This window comes from Belonocnema kinseyi, chromosome 2 (genome assembly GCF_010883055.1).
Source record: "Belonocnema kinseyi isolate 2016_QV_RU_SX_M_011 chromosome 2, B_treatae_v1, whole genome shotgun sequence".
Lineage (NCBI taxonomy): Eukaryota > Metazoa > Arthropoda > Insecta > Hymenoptera > Cynipidae > Belonocnema > Belonocnema kinseyi.
Window position 1 is genome coordinate 13,010,599 of NC_046658.1, and position 6,864 is coordinate 13,017,462.

Sequence of the window (6,864 nt, forward strand, 5' to 3'; positions counted from 1 at the left end):
GTCCGGCGTCGTCGTTGTTGTTGTCTGTATACCGGATAATTTTCGAAAGACTGGTCCGATTGGATTGGGCTTTGACACACTGTTCGAGGGACCAAAAAGAAAAATCGAGTTCGTTAAACAGCCTTTTTTGATAAAAATCCAAAAAGTTGAAGCTTTTTCAAAATTTTTGAGACCACTTTTTTTCAAAATTTGAACATTTTATCGTCAGCTATTTATGGTACAAAAAAATATGAACAATTTATCCTGACAACTTTTTTTGATAAAATCAAACTTACCAAAGTTAAAGGATTTTCAAAATCCAAAAAACCAAACGAAAATGGACATTTGAAGCAAAAAAAGCTTGATATGGAAAAAAGTCAAGAGGCGAAAAAACGCTACTTTTTCAAGGCCCCAAGATTATTTTATCACATTCTCATCCATAATGAGAAGAGTTTTATGTGAAAAACGATTTTCGTGAATTTCATTAAATTTCGACGTTTTGAGGCTCCTTGAGTCAGAAAAACAAGTTTTTACATCGGTATCTGTCTGTCTCTCTGGCGTCTACGTCGTCGTTATTGTGGTTGTGATTGTCTGTATATCGGATAACTTTTGAAAGAATAGTCGGATTGGATTGTGGTTTGACACACCGATTTTTTTATTTTAAGAATTGCATGTAAAAATTGTACTATTTTTATTTTTATAACAAATATTTTTCTTCAATTAAATATTTGCAATTAAAATGTTTCGAAGAGATTTTTTTTAAATCTTTCGGGGAATAAAATTAGTATTTATAGGTCGACAAAGGTTTGTTTTCTTTACTAAATTTGGCTTTCGTCTAAACTTTTCCAGTTGTTTTTACTATAGTACAATTTACGTTTGCATCTCGGGCGAAGAAATCCCTTCTATTGTTTGACAAATATTCTTTGTAAATCAATATTTTTCACAGAAAATTACCCTGAGAGACAGAACGAAATCGGAAACAATAAGAGTTAATGTATTCAGGAACAAGCTTTTTGAACAAAAATAACCTTGAGTGAACCTTTAATATATATTTGTTAATTTTTACAAAAATCAAACGTTATTTTCTTACAAAAAAAATAATTTGTGGGGGGGGGCAAATTATTAAAAAATAAATAAAACTTGAAGTTGTATGATTTTAATTTGTAACTAAATAATTTGAGAGGTTTCAATCTAAAATTATCGAACACCTTCCATTCAAAAATTCAGATGAAATATTTAAATAGCTTTAAATTTGAAATTATTCAATATATTCTGAAGACTACAAATTTAAAATGCCTAAATTATTAAGGCTTTCAATATTTTTGAAATTGCTGTTCTGGAGTCTAAATAGCACTTATTCTTTTATTAAGAAATCACAACCAAAATTGTTAAAAAAAAGTTTTTAAAAGAGTTTTAAAAACCTTAAAAAAGGTCAGAGGTTTTAATAGTTCAATATATGTGATAGTATCTCTTTAAATATGAAATTAGTCTATACTTTTTCATGTTTGAGCTACAATTATTCCATTTTAGAGTTATAAATTACAGTCATGAAAAACCAATAAAATGTTTTAATTAATTTATATATAAAACAAAAAACCTTTGTATAATTCGATCTAAATGCAGCTGCAAAAATTTAATTTGAAATGCGTTGAATTCAAGGTATAGTTTAAAAAAAAAACTGAAATCAAAGGATCGACTTTCAAAAGAAGCGAAAGAAAGTGACTCGCTGGATTGCAAATGAACATGGAAAATGATGTATTTTCGCATTTTAAAATTTTAAATTCAAACTTTTTCGCCTTTTAACAATTTCGAAAAATTTCAAAAAATTCTGAAAATTCAAAGAATAAGGCTGTATTCTGAAAATGAAGCAATTTTAACGTTCAAGTTCCTAAGCTGAAGGCCTAAAAATTTGCAAATTTTACAATTAGTGTTATGTAAATTGTATTGGTATCTTAAAAGAGTATAAATAGTTCTTAAATTAGTTTTTAAATTTTCTGCAGTTTACCTTTTTTACATTCCTAGATGTCAAAAAAGCCTACCCAATTTTTGCAACTTTTAATCACTTATTTTATAAGAAAACATCACCCCTGTTTACCAGTCACTGCAATGGATTAGAAAAAAATTGCCAAGACCCAAGAATAAAAATTGGATGTACAGCGAATTTTTCAATTTTTAATTGAGATTATCTTTAACTTTGTGATATCAAAAATTTCCATACACATTTCTTTTTAATAATAATGTAGGAAAAAATCAACAAGATCGAGCGCCGACATTATAATTAGAGCAAATTTTCTGTACTTCTATGGGGACGGCTGAAATATCCAGAAAAATAAAATTCCTGACTCGGTAAAACTCTCTGTCCCAAAAAATACAATTCCAAAACTAATAAAATTCCTGAACAGTTTATAATATTAACGAATTTGAAAATTTCCAAACAATAAAACTCCCCAAATAAAATTGTTTCTTAATCAATATTAATTATTTATTAAAACTACGATAATAAAATATTGTTATCAAATAAATTTTTGTTTTAATATTTAAAGTGTTAAAAATTATTGTTTGAATTTAAAATTAAAATTATAGAACAAATTTTACCGACAAATTAATGCATAAAAACAGGTGTTTTTTAATTAACATTTCGATTTTTTAGAAGAACTTTTGTGATTTAAAAAATACTATATACATTTTCAACCAAAATATCTTATCCAGAAATATAGTTTGTTTTAATTATTATTTTAAATTTAAACAATAATGTCTAAATACTTCAAACATTGAAAAAGTTGTTTCTTTCGTATAAATATTTGATTATTTCAATTAAAAAAAAAAAAATTGTCAAAGAAAAATGCTTTCAGCACTTGTTTATCTTGAAATGCCTTTCTATAATACTTTTTAAGAAATTAAACATATGATTTTTCGAGAATACTTTTTCTATAATTAAAAAAAGACTGTACCGAAAACCTGGATCAAACTTCAGATCTGAAAAAATTCAGCTATACATACATGTCAAACTTTTCTAATCTCAAAATATTTTTCTACTGCTTTACCGTCATATTTCACGAAGAATGAGAAAATAAGAATTCGACTTCGTAGTACGATGAGGGCAGCATCTCGATAGGGCAGAAGAAAAGAAAGGGGGGTGAGGGGGCCCCAACCATCGCCCCCTCTTGTGAGATCCAATGCACGGGAGTGGGCGAATGGCGCGGCGAAGCCGCGCCATTCGTGCATTCACGATTAATGATCTCCCCGAAGAATGATCAGACTGGAAGAAGTTGTTGTTCGTTACCCGTTTGGGCATTGTTACACAATATGAGCGAAATTTGACATGACTGGAATTAAAAGTGACGTTAATTCAGTGTGGAAAGAAAGCCCGCAAGCGGGAAAAAACCACAAAAATCTGTTAATTTATTTTATAGAAGGAAAGATGGGAAAAGAGGAAGAGAAGGAAGTGGAGGTATAGAGATGAAAGAAAAGGAAGTTTCTAGTAGGTCGGGTATGGCATGCCACTTCGACCTGGATGACTTATTTCATAAGAAAGTCTTTTGGCATTGCGTGTTTGCGAAATGGATCAAAATTATATTTCCCTAGAGAGGAAATATTTTCAAAAGGTGATGATGATGCAGATTCGTAGAATTTAATGGCGGTTTCTTTGATATACTCTAAGATGTATGGTAGTTGAAATTCTCTGTGAAGCACAGAGTTCTTAGTATATCTGGGGGTTTTTGTGATACGTCTGAGAAATTTATTTTGTATTATTTGAATGTGATTGATATTAGTTTTTGACGCACCTCTCCATATTGTACATGCATAAGTTATGATTCGTCGGATAAAAATCTTGTAGATTAGGAGTCCATATTCGGGTTTTAGACTCGAGTGTCTATTAATAATAGGATTTAAGCGCGAGAGAACCCCGAGAGCTTTCCCTTTAGTTTCATGGATATGCTGCTTCCAATTAAGACGTTTGTGAAGTTTACCCCCTAGGTATTTTACGGAATTTTTCCATTCTATTGGCTCGTTAAACATTTTGGGTGGATCAATTTTAACTGGTCTTCTGACTAAAAAAAGAATTGATTCTGACTTTGCTACGTTTATTTTTATTCTCCATAGTTTAGCCCAAGCCTCGACGACTTCAAGAGCTTTGTTAAGTAGTTTTAATATTTTTGGAACGGACCAGGAAGAAGTGAATAACGCGGTGTCATCTGCATATAATCCAATTGAAACTTCGGGGACCTCAGGCATGTCGTTTACGTAGATGATAAAGAAAACCGGTCCTAGAATGCTGCCTTGGGGCACACCCGCTCGGATGAGTTTTTTTTTTGAGAGTGTCTGGCCTATTTTGACTGAGAATTTTCTGTTAGAAAGATAAGAGTTTATATAGAGGATGAGTCCTCTTGGGAAATTGTAATTTATTAATTTTCTGAGCAATCCTACATGCCAGACACTATCGAAAGCTTTTTCTACATCGGGGAAAACAGCTCCAGTTTGTTTTCTTCGATTGAAATTTAAGCTAATGGCTTCGGTTATCTTGAGCATCATGTGCTGCATAGTGACCTTTTCTGAAACCATATTGTTGCGGTTTAAGGATGCTGTTTTCTTCGAGGTGAAAGTTTACGCGAGTGAGTATTATTTTTTTTTAAATTTTGCTCATTGTATTGAGAAGACTAATAGGTCTGTAGCTGGTTGGATGATAAGGATCTTTGCCTTTTTTCTGAAAAACTAAAGTTTGAGCTATTTTCCAAGATTCAGGGAAGTAGCTTTATTGAATACAGGCATTGAAGATAAGAGCAAGAAGTTTGAGGCAAGGGATGGGAAGCTTTTTGAGGATTAGATTTGTAATTGAATCGGGGCCGGGAGCTTTTTTATTTTTAGAATTTTTCATTTGTTTGGTTATTTCCTTATAGGTTATTTTCTTGAAGTTATCAGTGCTTGGGATTTGAAGAAATTCGGAAACCATTTTTTCACATTCCGCAATGTGCTGAGTATCGGATGGCTCGTCGTGTGGAGCAAAGTTACTTTCATAATTTTCCGCTAGGAGATTGGCTTTATCGATAGGAGAGAGCGCAAACGTTTGGTCTGGATTCTTGAGAGGGGAAATATTAATTCGCGGCTTTGTTAGGGCTTTAGTCATACGATATATATAGTTATCCTTGATTTGAAGTTTACCGACTTCCTTATTCCAATTTTTGCATCTGTGCTCTTGAACTTTAATTGCTATAGTTTTCCGAAGGTGGTTAATTACGTTTTTGAGGATACAGCTTTTAGTTTTTTGATGCGTTCGGCAGAGTTTATTGCGAGTGTGGATAAGGTATTCAATCTCGGGGCTGAGAGGTGGACCGTATTTGTTAATGGTGGTCTGAGGGATTGAAGTGTGAATGGCAGTTTTTATGCCAGAGGAAAGGTTAGTTATGGCTTCGTCGATGTGGCTAGCGTTTGTTACTGAAGATTCAAAATTAACAAGTGTTTCTAGGGTCAAGTTAAATGTTTTCCAATTAGCTTTTGCAAAATTATAGCGAGGCGTAACCGGAGCTTTTTCGCAGTTTGTAAAAAGGCTTAGAAGAACTGGTCGATGATCTGAGTCTAATTCGTTAATGGTGCAAGTATCATGAGTATTCGATAGGGCAGAAAATGTGATGTCCTATATATATAATTCCCCACTCCGACGCCCCGTACCGCATCTACGTTTATAATATCTTTGCACATACCCATACACAGTCAACGCAGGGGGCTGATTTGGAGTGAAAAATTGGTCAGTTTCAATACTTTTTGTTTGAAACGATACATTTTCTTCCCTTTCTATGATCTTTAAGGTTGTAATTTGTTCATTTCTTAAGTATATGACGGTGTTTGTGAAAGACAGTAAGGAAAATGTATGCATTGATAAAAAATACCTTTTATGTTCGATCCTATATCAGGGGCATTATTCCTCAACTGCCTCAACTCAAAAAGTCATGTTTTTCGATTGTCTCTAAATTCTGGGAATATGTTCGCCTACCCAACAGTAGTTAATCCACAAACTTATAGACCAGGATTACCAACCCTCCCCAAGTGAGGGGGGGTTGAATTTTCAAACCCAATGCCTCCAGGGGTAGTTTCAAACGCCTGTAACTTCCTTTCTAATTTCGCGATTTAAAATTTTTATGAGGGTTTTGGAAAGTGCTTTTTACACGCTTTCATCCTATTTTATTCTTTATAACAAAAAAAATTGTTTAAATAATTTTTTGAATAAATCAATTGTTTATTTAAATTTTTTCGCAATTTAGGCATCTACGATTTTTTTTAAATAGTCTCAAAAGAAAGCTTGACTTTTTTACTATGAAAAATGTCTAATAAGAAAATGGACAAATTGAAATTCATTGAGTTACAGAGCCGGTCGTAGAGGGAGTCCTCGCGCTCGAACTCGGGCGTTATGCGGCAGCATACCGCGGAACAGTTTCCAAGTATGCCATTTTTTTGTATTACTTACATTGATCCAAAATTGCATGAAGTCATCGGAAAAAACTATTCAGTAATGTTAATCAGTAAGTTTGCAGAAGTTAAAAACTTTTAAAGTTATTATGAAAAAATATTAAGTAAAAAGTACTTTTTTAAAAATGAACAGTATTTTTCTGAAGATAAATGATTCCTCACTATTATAATTTATTATCCGACAAGAATTGGTTATTGCTCTTGCAATTTTTTAAAACAAATACATGATTCAACCAACTTCTCACGTATAAAGTGTTTGAGTAAATAAAGTACTAACGGATTAGTCAGCCTACATCCTATCAAGTTATAGTTTCCAGAGTTTACCACGTGGAGGTGACAGTGCGAGTTTAGACTCCTTTTATCTGCAAGATGATTCGGGGTGCTTAATTTTAGTGAGTCCCCTCGCCTCTCACTTTCTGGGGT